Below are 21057 nucleotides of genomic sequence, written 5' to 3' on the forward strand. Positions count from 1 at the left end.
AGCCCGAATAACTCGGGTTCAGCTACAATTGATACTTATCAGGGCACTCACTTTACTCAGTAAGCCCTTAGGCGGAGAGTTTTACTTCACCTAAATTATTTATGTTATTAACTCACACACATATCCATTTCTAAATTTCATCATTCTTTATTTCTCATTTTCCATTATTTCTTTCATTTTTATTTCACTATTCGGCACATGAGCCTCCTAGTACCTAGTACCAATGTCGTGTTTGTAACTCATGGCTGCCCTGAGGATCTCTTTTTCATGCCATGCTTCGCCCCATGGTCAGGGTTGTGCGGCCTGAAGGCAGGATCTAACCGTGGTTTGCCGACCTGGTTAGATCAAAATATCAAATCATATATCCCGCATCTATAGTACGACTGGTCGGCCTATAGCCTTGATCCGGACTCAAGGGGCACAACAACTCTACTATACAGCTTAGTTGACTTCCATGCCACACGCTCCAAAAGTCCGTGTGGTTGTACTATCTCCACTAGCAATGGTATCGTGCTTAATATCACAACCCATCATTAGGGTTTCCATAAATGTCTGTCAGGGTTTTCATTACCACATACCCGCAATCGTTATGCGGTATTGATATTTCATCATTTACATTTCAATGATCCCATTGTAGCTTTCGCACTTTGTAATGTTTACATTTCCTAGTATTTACATCTATCATTCTCAATTCAATATTCATGTTTCAGAAAACATATTTCAATATTCATATTGCAGAATTTACATTGCAATATACCCATTTTCATATTCACATTTCAAAAGTCACATTTCACTAGAAATATTCTCATCATTTTCTATGCACATTTCATCATCTCATAATAGTATATATATCATGTTTCACGTGTTTCAACATTTCTCAATAAAACATGTCTTCATTTCATAATCATTTTCCCGTGAACATATCAATGTTTCACATATCAATATTTCTCAAAAAATACTCATTAATGTTTGTAGACACCCCATTTTTACCCAGGCCCAATGTATGTATTACTATTATTATTATTATTATTATTGTTATTATTATTTTCTTTATATTATTCTTATTCTTATTATTATTATTATTATTATTATTATTATTATTATTATTATTTTTCATTAGTATTATTATTATTTATTTTTACTTCTATTATTATTATTATTTATTATTATTATTTTTAATTTTTATTATCATTATTATTAATGTTTTTTATTACTATTATTACTATTATTTTATTTGTTATTATTATTATTATTATTATTATTTTTCACTATTATTATTATTATTATTATTATTATTGTTATTATTATTTTCTTTATATTATTCTTATTATTATTATTATTATTATTATTTTTCATTAGTATTATTATTATTATTATTTATTTTTACTTCTATTATTATTATTATTTATTTTAATTTTTATTATCATTATTATTAATGTTTTTTATTACTATTATTTTATTTGTTATTATTATTATTATTATTATTATTATTATTATTATTATTATTATTATTATTATTATTATGTTCATTGGTCTTATTATTATTACCTTTATTTTTATTTTTATTTATATTGTTTATTATTATTATTATTATTATTATTATTTATTATTTTCATTATTATTGACATTATTTTTAATTATTATTATTATTAATGTTTTTACCTTCACTATTATTTTATTTATTTATCTTTGTTATTACTATTATTATTATTATTTTATTATTATTATTATTACCTTATTATTATTATTATTTTTATTTCCTTATAACCATAATGGTAGTATATCTTATTTCCAAAAAAGAGAAAAATACCAAAAGTTGAAAAAGGTAATAATGTTAGGGTTTTTTTTAAAAAAAAAAAATTTTTATAAGAGGGGGGGGTGCTGCGCACAAGGATAGGGGAGGCCAAAAGAAAAAAAAAAGGTTTCTTCTTCTTCTTCTTCTTCTTGAAGCCATCGACAGCCGCCACACTCATTGCACCAACCCTCCTACTTCCATCCAAGACCCCTCCTTTCCATCACCCCACCATCAAATCTCCAACCGTCTCTGCCCTCTGGTGGTCGCACATCTAGCCTCCCTCATCGTCACTGACCGGTGTTTTCGTACCAGCCACGGATCGTCCTCAGCCGTCTCCAACCAGCCACGCTCAACCTGGTAGCCACCATAGCTCCGGCCACTCTCACGCAGCAAGCCGAGCAGCTATTTGTTGCTCCTCTCGGCCACTCGCAGCGACACCCAGCCACACGAGACTGAATCAGCGCCGACAAGCATCCCAACTCCGGTCAGCAACTTCGATAACAAGCCAGCTTTCGCCACCTATTTTCCCACACAGCAAGCCACCACGCTCCTCTCCGCCAACCTCGCGGCCAGCCTCTGCTCCAGCCATCCTCTTCGGCATTCCTCCGTCACGCCCACAGCCTCATACACACCTCTGTAAGTCCCTCCGCTCGTGCACACTGTAGCACAACCTACCCGTGCACACACACAAACCCACACAAGTACCGAACGCACACACGCACGCTGTTTGGATTTTTAGATTTAAAACTTTAAGTTTTTTTTTTTTTTTTTTTGTACATGCATATTATATGATTAATAATAGATGTTTCATATGGCTACTATATATTTGTTGTATATTAATCATAGAATTTCTATTGATATTGTTATTATTATTATTATGTATTAGTCATGTATTATTATTAAAGTGTTTGTACAAGTATCGTGATAAAGCTTTTATTATTATTTTGTATTGACATCATTATTTTATATGTACGTAATGGCTTGATTTAATACTTTCATTATTCTGATATGTAATAGCCTGTGTGTATTCTTTATTTATTTGACATATATTTTATCATCCCATACATGTGTGTTATTGACTTATGGTATTAATTTTTGTAGGTTTATTGTGTATTTATTGTCCATGTGCTTTCGCATGTAGTATATTTTGGGAGTTTTAATTTATGTCTAAATTTATTGTATATATTAAATAATATTATTATTATTGGACTTTATTATTGTAATATGTGTTTTAACATTTAATATCCATGCAATATTTTCCTTGTTGTTATTTTTGTGTTGTAATACGCATTGTAGTATTTCTGATGTTGTAACATTTGGTTAAATGATAATATCCAAGGTTATTTTAGCTTATTGGGAAATATCGTAATATTGGTTTATTTTTGCACAAGTATATATAAATATAAATATATGTTTTATTATTGAATGTTAAGCTCATGTATATGTATATTTACGTAATATTATTGTTGTATTATTGTGTAATATTGTGTATTCATATTATTGTTGTTATATTGTGACTGTAGTTCAGTGGTGAGAATTCTAAGCTATTGCCGGTAAGTGATTTTGTATTATTTAGCATGTATTTTTAATCGATGTTGTATTATTTAACAATTTATATTGTTTAGTGTTATTTTACATTTTGTTTTATATGTTAGTATTTATGTTTTTAAAGGTTAGGTTTATCATGTTAATACGGTTTAATTTTTCTTGTAGTTTATTTGCGTTATTTAAATTCGTTCACGGTTTTGGTTATGATTGTTTATTATTTAAATCATTTCATATTTTATGTGTAGGTTTGTTTAGGATTTTGGTAGTTTTCACGTTTTTAGAAGGTTGATAGTTTTATGTTTAAGTATTGTTTTAGGGTTTGAGTTATTTGCTTATTATTATTAGTCTTATTATTGCACATTAATTTTCGTCCACATCATCGCATATCAATTTCTAGTATTTTCATATTATTGAACACTCCTTGATAAAACTAAATTTATTTCCATATTTATTTTTAGGGTTCCCCTCTTGTGGCATATTGATTTCTCTAGAGTTTGTATATACTTCCTATTAGATTCATAACTTGAATTGTTTCCATAATTAATTTCTTTCCCTTACATGTTTATAAAAGTATATAATTTCTAGGGTTTAATTTGTTCCCCACATTGTCATTGTATATTAATGGTAAGACTACCATTGTTTCCATAACTTTTATAGTATACATCCTATATTTATTCTAGGGATTAATTGTTTCCATAATGACTATTGTATATATCGTTATTTATCTTGGGAATTAATTGTTTACATATGTGCATATATTGAGGTTTTGATTATTTATAAGTGAGTATCATTATATTTATAGAATGTTAATATCTTACTATATGCTTGTGTATTATTATTATTATTATTATTATTATTATTATTACGTGTAGTATGTCATTATTAGTATTACTGTTATTAGTATTATTATTATTGTTATTATTGTTATCGTTATTGTTATAAGTTTAGTATTATATTATCATTCTTATTTTTGTGTGTATATCATTACTATCTATTAGGTGGGTTTATTATTAGGACATGTCATTAGGTATTATAGCAATTTATTATTATATCCCTATTATTATTACACGTATTATGGTAATTTAATTTCTTAGTTTATTATCTTATTAATATATATATTAAAACCTCCCATACTAATATTTTCCTATAAAATTTTACATATAATTTCAAAATTTTGGGAGTGTATTTTCTTAATTATTATCCCTATGATTTTATTGCGAGGGGTATGAGCCTTCGGGCTTCACGTACCTTAAGCTCTGAGGGAATATATGTGTATATTTATTTATTTATTTATTTTACCTATGTATTTATAAACTCATAAAAAGGAGTAATTTAAAAACTTATTAAATTAACTTAGGGATAATTTCAAATTAATTAGGTACCGTTCGTAAGAACGGGCGCGTAGGGGGTGCTCGTACCTTCCCCTCGCGTAACCGAACTCCCGACCCCAACTCTGGTAATGTAGACCGATTCTACCCCTAACGGGGTAGTAATCATGTGTTCTAACCGCACTAAAGGTTAGTGGCGACTCCTATACCATGTTTTTTCTGAAAATATTAAAATGATTTTTATTTCGCCGCCCGGGGCACACGCGCTCCCGGGACGTCGCGACAATGTTTATCACTTTTTATCACCTTTTGTATTTCAAAAACCAGAACACCACAATTCAATATAAATCATATGCCACACAACTTTATCTGATATTCATATCATAATAATTTAAGGCAAAATATCATATACTCATTTTCATGTATTAACTAAATCAGTAGTTCTGAATAATAACTGTAATAATTTATTCCCCTTATATGGCTTACTGAGAGGTTCACTAACACCCTAATTCGTATGCTTCGCGGCGTTCACAGCCCAAAAATCTGAAATTCATTTTTTCCCAAAATTATTCAACATAACCTCGACAACATTAACATTCATTATTCCCCAAGCTCTATATACTCCAAATTAATATTAAAACCCTAAAATACTCCACTTACCCTGGTTTTGAGATGGTGCCCTAGAACTCCAAATTGAAAATCGGCTTCGTCTAAATTGCAGAGAATCTTCCCAAGAATCTCATGGTGGTTCTGGATCGTTGATTTGGACTACGATCAAAGCAAAATCGTAGAGAGAAGAGAGAGAGAGCTATAGGTTTACAAAAGAGATATAGAGATTTTTATTTTGTTAAAAGAAAATGAGCTCGCGGGTCTTCTTATCTCGCCCACTGCAGAGAAAACCGTCAACAATTTTATTCACTGTTCAAAAAACCATCTATAGTTTGGGCTTTAACTCGCCTATTTTCACTGTTTTACATGTTACCTACCCATGGTAAAAAGAAAATTGTCAACGATTTTCTACGGCCCTCACAAAATCGTCCACGATTTGGGCTTCCCAAACCGAATATCCTCTTTTCCCCAATTTCTTTTATTATTTTATTTTTCAGGTCTCTACATTGGGTGTGTAATTCTCAAGTTAGAATTGGTCTGAAAATTTGAACTACATGTTTGTATAAAAGAAATTTTATAATATGAGTTTATTTCCAAACAATAATTCATTTTCAATTAAAATTCAATCAATAATTCAATTTTTTTCTAATACCCAATTTAAAACACTAGATTACAGCATACTTGTCAATTAAATTACACATAACACATATAACAAATGAAAGGAAGTTTTGATTATTATTTTTTACTTAATATAATTCACATTATTACTTTCTAATTAACAACAATACATATATGTGCACATGAATGTGAGTTCGCATATGTATATTTGTATACATGTATAAGTATGTGAGTATGTGAGTATGTGTATGTATAGATATATTTGGTAAGCTTGTATGTATAATTATAATATAGTGAATTAACATATGATTGTGAAATTTTTTAATAATATTTCACCATTTTTAATTATTATTTTTATAGTTAATATAATTCATATTGTTATTTTTTAATTAAAAATTATATATTATGATGCATTTTTTCTTGGCCAAATCCACTACTCAAAATCAAATAAATTTTTAAACACACCCTTAATTTTTAAAACCAAATCATTTTACCACAATAATTATTGCATAATATAATAAAATTATCAATAAAAGTGTAGTACCTGCAAATAATATTAGCAAATAAAACACATTCATTTAGATAAATAATAACATGACTTTTGAAAAAAATTTAGAAAACAAATTTAGACCTAGAAGTGCCAACAAATAATAAATTTTAAAAAATAATTGATCATTATGTGAACAAAAAATAAGAATTATATCTTTTTTATATGCTAATAATTAAAAAAATTGTACTATTGCTATAGTTATAAAGCAAATTAACCAACAATATTTAATAAATCAATATATAATAATTTTAATTTGATAAAATACAAATAATAAAATAAAAGCCTTACCTCAGATGGGGGGTTCTAGATGCAGCTTCCAAACAACAAATTGAAAGCAAAATACGAAATTATGAATCTATAATAACAAATCTTCGAAGCCAATTCAAATTACTCTAGAATATCAATGAAAACAAAATAGATTTAGGGTAAAAAATACATACCCCATTTCTCCCCTTTTATAGCTTACTCGAGCTGCCGAACGGTCACCTGCTACACCGAATGGTCACCTGCCACAACGAACAGCCACCTACTAGCCTGCTGCTGCTGCTGCTATCCTCCTCCTTGGCTGACTCTCTGCTGTGACCGTGCGTTCGCAAGGGAAGTGAAGGAGAAAGGAGAAGTTGAAAGGTGTCAAGGCAAATCTCGCTGGACTAAGCAGCGAGATTTGTCACGCATCACACACGGATCAATCGTTCCATTTTCCAGGCAAATCTCGTTGCTTGGTCCAGTGAGATTTGCCTTGACACACGCCAACACTCGATTTGCCTAACCGTTTAAATTTCGCTGGACCAAATAACAATATTACGTGAGTGTCATTCTGGAAAATATTTTCCTGAAGAGGGTATTATTTAATATACTATTTTAAAATAAAGATAAACTGGAAAAAAAAAAAAAAAAACTCTAGGGACAAAAGTATATGATTGATTGATATATGATAAGGGCTGAGAGGTGGTTGTCTAAAACAAATAAATATCACGAAATGAAGAGATTGTTGGGATAGTGTCCATGTTCTTAAAACTCTATTTCTCTAAACAAAATATCACGAGAATGAATCACAAATTATGTACCATCAGATAATTTGATAAAATTAATAAGTTTAGTCGCAAGGGAATTATTTTTTATTTTAATTTTTTTAAAAATGCATTTAATGTACTTTTTACTTTTATAATATTTATTATAAAATAAATAAATAACAATAGACAGTTAAAATTTTTCATCTTATTTTTTAATTTACTAAATTTTCACTTTAAATTTTTTAAATAATTTTTATTATTTTAAAAAAATGTTGAACTCTTACTTTTTATATAAAGCTCATATATATGAGTTCAATTTTTTTGAATTATAGATAGGGTTGCTTTCAAATCTATACAAATTCTAATTCAAATTTCAAGATTTATAATGTTAGAACCGGAGGAGCCTATGGGTGAGCTTGATACACAAGGGTGAACACCAACTTGACCCAAAAGCTTAAGTTTATTGGGTTTTAGGCCCAACCATGTATATAAGCACCCATCATACACTCTAATTTTCTAATGTGAGACAAACTCACAAGTGAAATTTTCAACAATCTCCCTCTCACTTGTGAGTTCCAACCGCTCCCCCTTGAACGAAAACCATCTCCCTTATGGGAGTAAGCCCAATTCTCCAACAGTTGCTCAAGTGGGTCTTACCACTGGCACCTTACGTGTCTCAAATTGCATTACACATGCATTTGAACCAATCCTACCTCTCACGTCTTGACCTTATTCGGATCCATCCCAGGCCTAGATGATCCTTATTGGCCTCAGTCACACACTTGGTCCTCCAACTGTTAGCATGTTAGGAGAATTAATTTCATGTCTCAATTTTTACGATGTCGCTGACCCAGAGTTTTGAACTGTCAACTCTAATACCACTTGTTAGGACCGGAGGAGCCTATGAGTGAGCTTGATACGCATGGATGAACACCAACTTGATCCAAAAGTTTAAGCCTATTGGGTCTTAGAGCCCAACCATGTATATAAGTACCTGTCATACACTCTAATTTTCTAATGTGGGATAACTCACAAGTGGAATTTTCAACATATAATCTCAAACATTAGTTTATATAATTTTTAAAAAAATTTAAAAATTAATCTTTTATAATTCTTTTCAAATTTGTAAATAAAAAATTACTTTTTACATTTGAACAAACTCGTTATTTTATATCTTTTTAATACAACTCTTGAAAATTTGAAAAATGAGCTAAAGTTTTATGTTTCTTTGAAAAATTAAAAATGAAAATAAAAAATATATTTTAAAGCAGGCCTAAGAGTTCCTTCAATTGTATTAAATATTTTTTATTTTCTATTTTTAAATTAAAAAAAACTATAAAAAGTTTGTCATATTTTTTTAGTTTTTTCAATATTTGTATTTAAAAATTTAAAAATAATGAGTTTGTTTAAATGTACAAATTTATTTTTTTTGTTTGTAAATTTCAAGATAATTACAAAAAAAGACAACTTATTTTTCAACTTCTCAAAAATTATGTAAGATACCATTTAGGATTAAGAAGAAAACTCAATACATAATCCACAAAAGTTAATGTTCAAGATCTAAATTTGATACTCAAATACATACTATAAAAGTTAGAAATCTATAAAATAATAAATAATATTTTCTAACTTTATAATTAAATATCAGGGGTTTTTGATAACTCAATCAATTAAATCTATCATTACTAAACTAAATTGATACTTTTCGTTTGTTAATTATTCAAATTGAAACTAAACTGAACTATTGGTCATTCGATGCTTTAGTTCAGTTATCTGATATGAATTGATTATGAGAATATAAACTCCGAAATTATAAAATTTAAAAATAAAATCTACTTTACAATCCTTGATCTTATTCTTAGTCAAATATATTCTTTCTTGCAAAATTTTTCCATAATTGAAATTATAAATTAAAAAATAAAATCTACTTTTCAATCCTTGATCTTCTTCTTAGTTAAATATATTCTTTCTTGCAAAACTTTTCCGTAATCTTTTTCACTTCAAAACCCTTTTTTTTTTGAAGATTTCACCATCTTGGAGAGACAGGGCCGGCTCTTCACAATATGGGGTCCTAGGCGAATGATTTAATCAGAGACCTTTAATATTTTGTTTAATATTTTCTTTTTCTTTCTTCGTTTTTCATATCCAGATTCATATTTTCTCACTGATATAATTAAATTTCAAAATTAACACTAACTATAAATTCATAAATTATGTAAACAAATAAAAATAAATTTAATAAATCTATAGAAATAATAGATTGAAACAATATAACCTGATTATTATTATTATTGCAAATCAATCGACGAGCAAGGCTTTACAGATATCGGATTCTTGCCGGATACAATGCTCTAACCTCAAAGCTTCCAAAATCTAAGAAAAAATAGAAAAAAAAATTCAGAATGAAAATAATAGGAAAATGATGCACAAACATTGAAATCAAAATTAGGGTTGATAAAAATTACAGAGAATCAGAGGCTCGAAGATGATGAACACAAGAACCGGAGCAAAAATCATAGAGAGACCGAGAGATGAAAGTGAGAGAGTGTGAGAGATGAAAAATTTTTTTTAAAGAGGCTAAGAGAAAAAGATGAGAGTAATAGATAGTTAGAAATGTAATAAAGTTGTTAGTTGGGAAGTCAATGAAACTTGAAAAAAAAAAAGAATTAAATTACATTTATTTTACATTTTAAAATACAATTTCATTTATTTGTTAGTTGGGAAGTCAATGTATGCGAAGAGAGTATAATAAATAATGCAAACATTATTTAATTAAAAAAATTTGGGGTCCCAAATATATATTATTATATTAAAAAAAATTTGGAGGCTCCAAAAGGCGAACACCTTAGCCACCTAATGGTTAGGCCGGCCCAGTCGAGAGAGAGAGAGAGAGAGGGGATGGTGTATGTCGGAGAGCAAGAAGGTGCACAACTTGTCCTCACTTGCAAATCATTGCGCGAGACTCAGGATGAAGGCTTGCTCATGATTGTGCGTCGCTTAATGAAAGTGGTTGTTTGATGGTTGTCCTTTAGATATTTTTGGGAGAAGAGGGGCGGAGAGTAGGGAGGGGAGGAGGGCAAAGTACAGATGGAGCGGAGAATGGAGAGAAAGAGGGATGGAGGGCAAAGAATGGAGAGAAGGAAGGATGGAGGGTGAAGAGCAGATGAGTGGAGAACGGAGAGGAGGGGCGGAGGTGAAGAGCAAAGGGGCGGAGAGGTTCGATTGTTCAAATCAAAAGCGTTAGGTTTTGGGATTGGATTTTATGTTTTGAGTTTTGATTTGTTGTGGTTACTTATACTTTACTACGTACACTAACCATTAAAAAGTAGCTGTGTAAGAATTTTTTTAATTTAAAACTTTATATTTATATAAATATATAATAAATAAATATGCATCAATTTTGGTTTGAATGAAAAAACTAAATCGAAGTTGAACCAAAGAAATCGATTAATCAAAATTTTTATTTGATTTAGTTCAAATCAATTTTTTGAATCGATTTGATTTTTAGATTTTCAATAGACAAAGGGGCTGCTTTGTGGGGCCCATGCACTAGGCATGTACCTAGAGAGACCGGAGGAAACCACATGAAAAAAAAAAAGGAAAAGATGAGCCAAAAAAATCCCCTTCCCAAAATGCCCTCATCCTCCTCAATAATTACAAAATTCATGTGTCAATCATATAGGCCACACCAATGGTTAGTAGATTAGGACATGCTTAAAAATGTGTACATGTATTATTAAGATTAGTATTTAGAAATGCATTGAATTTAAAATTAGATAACTATGAAATTAATTTAGGCAAATATTGGATGTTGTTTGTATTTCTATGATTGACCTAGACATAGGTATTAACACTCCTAATGACAATTTTGTAAAGGCCATCAATTCAATTCACATATTAATACAACTAATGCAAAAATTAAATCACCCAATGTCTAGGGGTGTAATCAATTCTTTTTAGTTAGATGATGGGCAAAATTGGTTAATGTGCTAAACTAATAAGTTTTTAAATTACTCAAATCGAAAATGAAAGTTTAACTGTGAATGATTTTTTTAGATTTAGTTAAGTCTTTTTTACTTATTAGTACAAATTTTTTGTTGAATTTTTGAGTCCTATCTCGTTTTTGATAATGATAAATACAAGGTATTTAATGTTAGCAAAGTTTGTGTGCAGGATCAAATTGGCTAAATCATATGGCGGCACATAGTGACTTGAAGAAAAAAATACCCAAAGTGTTTAATTTCTTTATATTTGTAATTTGGGTATGTAATATTACTTAAATTCTAACGGTCTATAATAATTTATGCATATCATGCATGTAGGAACCTATAAGCTTAAGACCGTTGAATGACCTTAGGAATTCAGTTGACCGGCACTGGATTTTTGGGTCTAGGTAAAAAGACCTTAGAAAGACCCTAGGACCTTGTACAGACACTTAGAATAAGTCCCCACTCTCAAAAATACTATTAGGGGAACAAATATTACTTTGGTCCTAAACTATTAAGGTTTTGGGCGACCTAACCTAGGTGTTGAAAAACACCTCGATTGACCCAACGTTTGAAAAAGTCAAAGTATTGACTTGACTTCGGGCGACTGAACCAAAATGACCTTAGTGTCTTCGATCAACTGAACATTTGTCCTGACTTTTTCCAACAACTCAGGCACTCGAACATTTACGTTCAAAATAACCTTGGACGACTGAAAGTGTAAGTTTGGTAAACCGGACTTGAGACCAGGCGACCGAACCTCGAGCAGGTTGGAAATCGCCTTGGTTAGCAGACCGCATATTTGTTCAAGCACCTAAACATGGAAAATCACTTTTTCTCATGTGTATGTTCGGGCGACCAAACCTATGGCTCGGTCGACCGAAACTCTCGAGTTGGTTTAATTTTTACCGAGGTTAATTAGGGTTAAACAAAGTTAATTTTTTAAACTCAATTAAAATAATTTTAATAATTCCCTTGATGTCCCCAACAGTCATAATTTTGGGTATATCTATAAATATGTGCTCATTTTCAAAATTAAGAGATAATTAAGGATTTGATTAGCCAATTTTTTTTTTGAATTTTTGAGAGCCCCTCTTCATACCCAAAGCAAAAAACACTCACCTTTTGTCATTTCTTTTGCTAAATCAAAGTATCTTTGAGTGATTTAAAATTGTCCCACTTGCCAAAACTCTCATTGTGTTGATTGTGCGTTTGATTTATGATTGGGAGTTTAGTCAAAGTTTTTCCCCCCAATTTAATTAATAAATCCTTGTGTGGGGAAGAATTTTATCTAGTGAGACTTTGCATCATTATTGCAAGACTCTTTAAGCTTGTGTTTTGATTGTGCAAAAATTATTTTGACAAGCTTATACTACAAATATCTCTTGTGCTAGATTTTTGAGAAAATCATTTTTGAGATATTTTGATTACACTTGTTGGATATCTTTGAAACTATACTTATGATTGAGTTACTTTGATATATTGTTTCAAAGATTGTTTGAAAATACACTCTTACAATTAATTGCCTATTGATATTAGATTGAGTGCTATTAGACATCGTTGCACTATGCTTATAGTTCTTATCTGTTTGAGGTGCATTGATAATTGCATGTGTGTATTGGTACATATCTGCTTAGTGTAAGAAGCATTTTGATTGTACACAAATTTGTATCTCATTGTTGTATTTCATGCGTGGCCTAAGGGGGTTTGATCTAACCCGTAAGGATCAGGTTGGGGTGAGCCCTGTGAATTTGAGTTAGGACCTTATCAGCCCCGCAAGGAGAGTTTAAAAAGGCTAAGGTTAGCCCTGGGAATTTGATCTGGTTGTAATCGGTGTCACTCCACCTGTTAAGTGAGCAATAGTGATAATCCTCGGGCTTGCGAGCTGAGGTGGGGACATAGGTACAATTAGTCGAACTCCAATAGCATATCGTGTGTGCATTTTACATTTCCACAATTTTTTTACTGCATGTGTATGTTATATTATGAATGTTGCGCATGATTTAATTTCCGCATCTTACATTTATTTGCGCATTTGGGTTTATGAGTATATAGACAGACCCTAGGTTGGGTATTACTGCTGCTGATTTGGACATACGTAGGAATAAATTTTAAATACCCAATTCACCCACCCTCTTGGGAATACACCAATTCCAACAATTGGTATTAGAGTCTCGTGACATTAACTTAAACATTTTTGCTAAAGATTGAGATAACTCTCATTGGTGTATCCTCATTCGGTGTGGGACGATCCCTTTCAGATCCTCCACGATTTTATGGTGAAGATTTTATGGCTTGGAAATTTAGAATGAGCGTTTTTATATAATCTAAGAATTGGAGGGCCTGACAAGTGATTGATAAGGGAACTTGTATGTAAACGAATGAAAATGACACTATTTTAGTGCATGCAATTTTATATGCCATGGAGATTCTATATTGCGCTTTAGATTCTAACATTTTTATTAAGATGATGGCATGTACAAATGCAAAGGAAATCTGGGATGAATTCGAAAGGAAATATAGAGAATCCTTGAAGAATAAGATCACCACTCAGGAAGTGATAAGTGAGAGGACATTTGCATTAACAGACAAAGAGTTATATGATCCTATCTCAGCCTCTATAAATGATTCAGTTGCTAAATTCTATGACATATCATATGCTGAATCATCTATTGAATATAATGACAGTTCTGTTGATAATGCATGCAATGATTCATATGAAAAATGTTGTGATATTACTTATGATGAATCATCTGTTGCTTCCGATGATATTACTACATGCAATGATTTATGTGATATTGATTATAAGAATTCTTATGATGAATCATGTATTGAATTTGCTGTTGAAAGCATACCTTCAAACAAAGAATTAGAATGTACTTTATCTAAAATGCATAAGCTTCTAGTTCAAATGTCTAAACAGAAAACAATTTTGAAGAATGAAAATAAGAAAGTGGCAAATCAGTTGAAATAATTGAAAGAATATTATGCCATTCTTGAAAAGAAAAAGATTAAGAAAATATTCAAAATTATCTGCTTGGAAGAAGTAATGGATGTTTATTCTAGCATAACACCCAAAGCAAATAATGAAAGGAATAATTTTTGGTAAACCCTTAGGAGTTAAAATAAGTGAATGTTTCAAAAAGGGTTTATCTTACAAAACTTATTGCCATGCCTCATTGAGCAAAAAACAGAATAAATAAGCACAATCTTTTATGTATATTCAATACTTGCCTATTTTGAAAAACTATGTGGCATGTATGATTTAATTGTTTACTCAGAAGTTCCAAAGGCTTAAAAAAGGAAATGAAATGGATAATCAGCAAAACAAACCCCGTAAGTCCTAAGGAAAAATGGATCTAAATTAATATTGCATAATTATTTAATTCTTCCTTATTTCCTAGGTTTAAGGGTAGTGATGACTGTAGGCTTGGGAAGTGGTTGGTGCTTAAAATGAAAATTCTTAGTAGATGTATTCACTATACACTATATTGAATACTAAGAATCCTATATAATTAAGTCAATATGAAAAGTCAAGTAAATATCCAATCTAATCATTTAATGAAGAAATTTCATGGTGATTGGACAAAATATGAAAACATTGGTTGTAGCATACTTGAATGAAAATCCACTTCAAAATGGACAAAGCACTCTTTGGTAGTTAATTCTAAATGCTTAACCCATGCTAACATGAAAATTATAAGTTTAAGCATACTTTTTTCCATTGCACATAATTGAGCTTTAGGGAATCCATCCTATTATATATCATTCATCCCTAAACTCATTTTCAAACATAAAAGCCTGGATTAACACTCAGTCACCACTCTAGGCTTAAGCACTAATGATCATAAATTCCTATTCTATTATGTGCTTATCACAATACATCCTTTCTCAACCTAATCAGAGGCAACCACAAGGGGATTTTGGTTTCATAGATTAATCAAAATTTGCTTTATGCTTAAAATGTAAAATCCTCTATCTTGGTTTACCATTCCATCCATAGGACTCTTTACCAAACCACGATCACATTCGGTAAAGAGTCACCTATCCCGTGGTTCGTATCCTTACTTTAAATTGTGATTATATTTATAGGATACTTTTCATTCTCTAAAGAGCATTGTTCACAACATTCACATCTCCTATATGCTCTTTGACCAAGTCTGGACATGATTACCATCACGAAAATATTTTGAAAAAATGTCCTGTTACTACCAAAATACTCTTTCAAACCAAATAGAAATTTAATCCCTAATAGTAATTGGTCAAATTCCTTTCATCAGCTCTCAAACATTAAATCAAATCTTTTAGAGTTTCAAATTGTTTGAAATGTGTTGAATGGCTAAAATGATTGCACTAGGTTTCAAATCTAGATGGTGAAATGAAATTTGAAAGAGACCTATGCATATGTAGTTAAAATTCAACGCCATTCGATCTTGTGCCTTTTACACGTATTCAGATTCTTGAGAAAAGAGGCAGACATAGGCTTATCATCTTAATGAATACTCATTGTGACTTTTTGGTCCAATAAGCGTAAAGCATTTATGTCAAGTTTAAATCCATTGAAAATCCTAATAACCTTGGCTAAAGAAAGTAGATAATTAAGAAAAGACATAAATTGAATAAGTGTATAACTCAGGGGGAGCATTCATGTAACGACCTGCTATTTAACTGGGTATTTTTTTTATTCTTTATATACTATGATATTTAACATGCTTTGATACCATATTGGATTGAACCCAATCATTAACCTAAGCAGCAAGAAGCGAGAATCAAATAAACATATCCATATATAATTATATACAACACCAGAGTGCTAATAGGTTTCCCAAAATACACATACTTAACTGTTCCCCCAATATCCTCAACCAGTGAGGGCTAGACCAAAAATACTCTAAAAAATATACTCACTCTCTCTCTGATAGGGCAGTACTATGACCTCTATGTCTACGAGCCTGGTCCGCTCGCCTAACTGGCTCACCTGAAAAATAATTCAACACTGGGATGAGTCAAAACTCAGTAAGACAAAATATGCTATTACTAGTGTGTGGAAAATGAGCTACAATATTATGCAAATCTGTTTTCATATAATCATGTATCACTGAATCTGTAAAGCACAATAACAGAAATATAGTCTTTATCTTTTACCTGTTACTTAACATTTCTGTACTTTAGGTTTCTATTCAAAATACTGCTAATATATGTATATATTTTGTATTTCTGTAAAGCCGTATAAACATAATAATAACTACAAACTTCCCTGTGGATAATTGTGTGTCATGATTTAACCCCTCATGACACCAACCAGGAATAAATCACTATACTCCAAGTCTGATCAGCCCTCCTCAACCCATATCTGATAGGGAGCCTATCCACTCGTGGGCTCTATGCGATCGACATACCACGTATTATCTGAATAGGTGGTTGCACTCTATAAACTATATGTAGCTACGGTACCGTGCTCTGTAAACTGTATGGTCCAACAGGGTCTTATACTATATAATACATCTCTATATATCACTATATGTTTTACCATAATTCTGTAATAACTATATAAACCATGATGCTGTAGAAAACTATATCTATATCAACTGTGTCTCTTTAATTAACTGTAAATCTGTATGTCATGGTACTGTAAAACTGTATAATCATGGTATTTTTGTAATTTCTGTAAAATACATTCACTGTCTATATATTCTGTAAGACACATCTCTGAAAATACTATAAAACATGTTTCTATACTATATTTATATTCTCAAGCCACACAGTAATTTTAAAACATATTAATCACATTTGGCAAACTATATAAATCTCTGCTGTAAACAATACTTTGGTGGAACATTTATAATTTCATACTGGAAACATATTCATATAACCTAGCATAACATATTTCCCTTACCTGACTCCTGCTAAAAATCCCCTACTATAATGGGTCCAACACCTGCAGGGTTCTCCACTCAACACCCTGAAAATCATAAATCTCAGAACAAAACATCAATATTTCTTGGCCTACATCATTTCCTACAACTGTCAGGAAACCAAAAACTGAATAAAAGACTTTACCCTATATTTGGGATGAATTCCAATTTCGTTTCACCAACGATCCGTTCTGGCAGACTTGAAGAGAACTCCGCCAGGAACGTCGTGGTGGCCTCAGTTCGTCGATCCGGCGACTGACGGGGCCAAAATCGAAGAGAGAAGGGAGAGGGACCGTAGGAGAGAGAGAGAGCACTAAAATTTGAATAAAAATTCAAGTTTGCACTATTTATAGGGCCAGATTCGTCGATGAGACACGTCACCTCATCGACGAGTCCTTCAGTAAATTCGTCAATGAACCTTACCCTTCGTTGACGAAATTCAGAGAAGCCCAAAATCCTCGCTCGGTATTTTCTCGTCAACGAAATGGGAGTCGACGAGATCCTAAAGACCTTCGTCGACGAATCTCTGTATTCGTCGACGAAGCCTGGAAGTTTCGTGAAATTATTATTTCCTCAAAAATTCAATGTCGTCGACGAAGTCTACTGCCTCCTTCTGTTCCTATATCGATTTTCCTCCCTCTTTATTATTATAATACTATTATTCTTCGGTTCACTACAATTCATCTTCTATGGTTACAAATTCAAAGGTTCTTTTGATCTTACATCATATGATATGCACATATGTCTTTATGGGAACTAAATTGTACATAGCTATCCATAGTGCATTGATTGATAAAACTACTGGATAGTTTTATTTTACATGATTTGTTTTTGAGCTACCGGATTACATGCTTGTGTTGAATGCCTTTTGCATGGTAGATGCAGTTGATGTGTATTGCATGCTGGTAGTAGTTTTAGGTTCTCGTGTGCCTTGAACTGAATTAAAAATTGCTTATTTGAATCTATCAGGTACTGGTTTTATGAGAAAATGTCTGATTTATAAACGACATGCTGCTGAATTTTCGGTAGAATTTTCTTAAGTAAAACCTTGTCCAAAAATGATTATAATAAAATGAAAGTTAAAATATTTTTGAAAGGATGAGTGAAAATCAATTGAATAATTGAATTTCATCCTTGCATAATCATCGAGAATATTTAGATGAGCTCAGCTCCCTCCCTATAGAAAGAACATAAAAGACTCAAATGCATCACTTCGCTTTTTGAAATATTGAGGCTATTCTAGAAACCCTGAGCACAATATCCAGCTTTCATGGTTTTGTGATCGAGATATGGATTGCTCTTGGTAATGAGCATTATAGAATGTCTTAATATCTATTTCCGATGGACTTGTTGCCTATAGGGAAAACTATACTGATACAGATAAATATAGTTGATTAATTAGTATGGTTGGTTTAAAAGTTTCAAAATGATGGCTTATACTATTAGGCATAATGAAATATTTTTCTATCTAGTATGAGCAGTTTATTGCATTTAAGCTAGGATTCCAAATGATAGGGGAAGCATCTAAAATTAAATATTCATCTTGTTATGCTCTCAAATACTTTTAGGTTAGATTTTTTTTGAATCAAGTGTGGTTTGTGCTTAAATAAAATGATTATATTGAAAATCTTAAGTTGAAATTTGTAGTTTTTCCATAGTCATCCATTTTTGCCATATGATCTTGCATTTGTCTGTTAATATTTTCTTTGGATCCATATGGTTATGATTTTGGTTATATTTTAGTGTGTGCTTAAATGTTTAACTAGAATAATGTTGCTTGCTTGTATGATCTTTAATTTTTTTTTGGTAAGCACCCCCCAGTACCTTTTGATAAATCTCTAAGGGGGAAATATTTTTTTTTGGCAAGAAATTCTTTCAAAACAAAAATCCTTTATGTCTTGCCTTATTAATATTCATATATATACACACTTTTGAAATGCATAACTGGTTCAGTGACTTCACATGGAAATGCATGCAAGCTAGTTAGATTGTGTCTGTGCTCAAACCAACTATTTGTTATCATAAGTTGTGTGCTTTAAACTCAATCTTTCACGAGTCTTATGATATGTTTATGAACTAAGGAATAGCTTCCCAAGAGAGGGGAGGGGTGAATTGGATTCTTTTTGAATTTTAATGATTTTTAAGCTTTTGACTTTAATACCCATAAAACAAAATATATAAATGATAATCACACTTAAAAATACTGAAATTTTAAATTTACAAGTCAATTAATGAAATCAAAGTAATTCAATCACTCAACCAAGAATATTAAAGCTTTTGTTGATTTCCCTGTAAGCTTTTAGTATGTACTTTATTTGATCAAGATTTCCGCAGATTAACCAACATACTCCCTTTTGGGTTTCCGCAAACGGTTAATCAAAACATACTTTCTAAATATCAAGTACCTTTGTTTCTTTCTCACTTAAGAAACCTGCAACCTGCACTTCCAAACCATACAACAATAGCAAGTAAAGAATATAAAGTAAAGCAGAGAGAAAGACACAAGATTTTTACGAGGTTCGGCTTCAACATAGCCTACGTCCTCGCCCTTGGCAAAATATCAAAGGGTACCATTATATCAGTTTCGTTACCGGGTGGAACAATACCTATTTACAACCACTCCTGCTGTTAGGTTAGAGCCTGCCTCTCCAAACAACAATCCCTCGTTTGGTCCAACAACTCAACAGCTCTAAATCGTCTAAGAATCAAGATGAAAAGATTTTGTGTACAAAAGAAAAACTTTCACAGCAGAGTAAATTTGTACAATGATCAGCACAATGATACTTCAAGGTAATTCAAATATAAAAGAATGTGAAGCTCAATACTTAGTATGATCACCAAATGATTTTCAAAAAATGAAAGATTCTGATTTTTGAAAGCTTTACTTCAAAGTATAAATCAATAGCAAAGCAGAAATTTGAACACAAGAGAGTTTTAGATCCTTTGAGAATTTTGAATGCTTGAAGATTGCTAGAACTAAAAACCTTTGAAGGTTGCTTGATCTAAAATCTTTTGAAGGTTGCTTGCTTTAAAGACTTTTGAAGATTTCTGGATCTGAAAAACTTTGAAGATTGCTTAATTTCAAAAACCTTTGAATATTGCTTCAATCACTAAAACCTTTGAAGATTAGGACTATTTATAGATGTTTTAGAAACCATTCATTACTCCCAAAGATTCCTAAAAATCATTTCCAAGTATTTTAAAATAAATATGTCCAAAAACGTGGTTTAAAAGATCTTTCCGTTGAGAGATTTAATGCCAACGTTCGAGTGGCAGTTGCCTGTCACAGAGCAATCTCTCAACACAGAATGCTGGCAGTCGCCTGGCTTGTTCATGCAGGCGCCTGACAGATTTTAGGCAGTCGCCTATCTAGCTACTGATTTTTTAAAACACCTCTTCCTTAATATGGCAGTCGCCTGGCCCTTCAATATTTGAAAATTTTCTTTTCTCAAACCCCTTTTTTTTTTTATTGATTTTAAAAAATATTCTTTAGAGTATGTATAAACATATTTCTAAAATTTTTGAGCTTCAATCCAATTTATACTTGAAATTAACTTTGAAGTACTTACATTTAGACCATCCTTAAAATTATAATTTTTTTGATCTTCAATCTTGTTCTTCTATCATCCTTGTCGTTTCAATATTTTTTTTGAGCTTTTTTACTAGTACAACTTTATTCCTCATGCTCTTTGTAA

Source organism: Malania oleifera, chromosome 13 (genome assembly GCF_029873635.1).
Source record: "Malania oleifera isolate guangnan ecotype guangnan chromosome 13, ASM2987363v1, whole genome shotgun sequence".
Lineage (NCBI taxonomy): Eukaryota > Viridiplantae > Streptophyta > Magnoliopsida > Santalales > Ximeniaceae > Malania > Malania oleifera.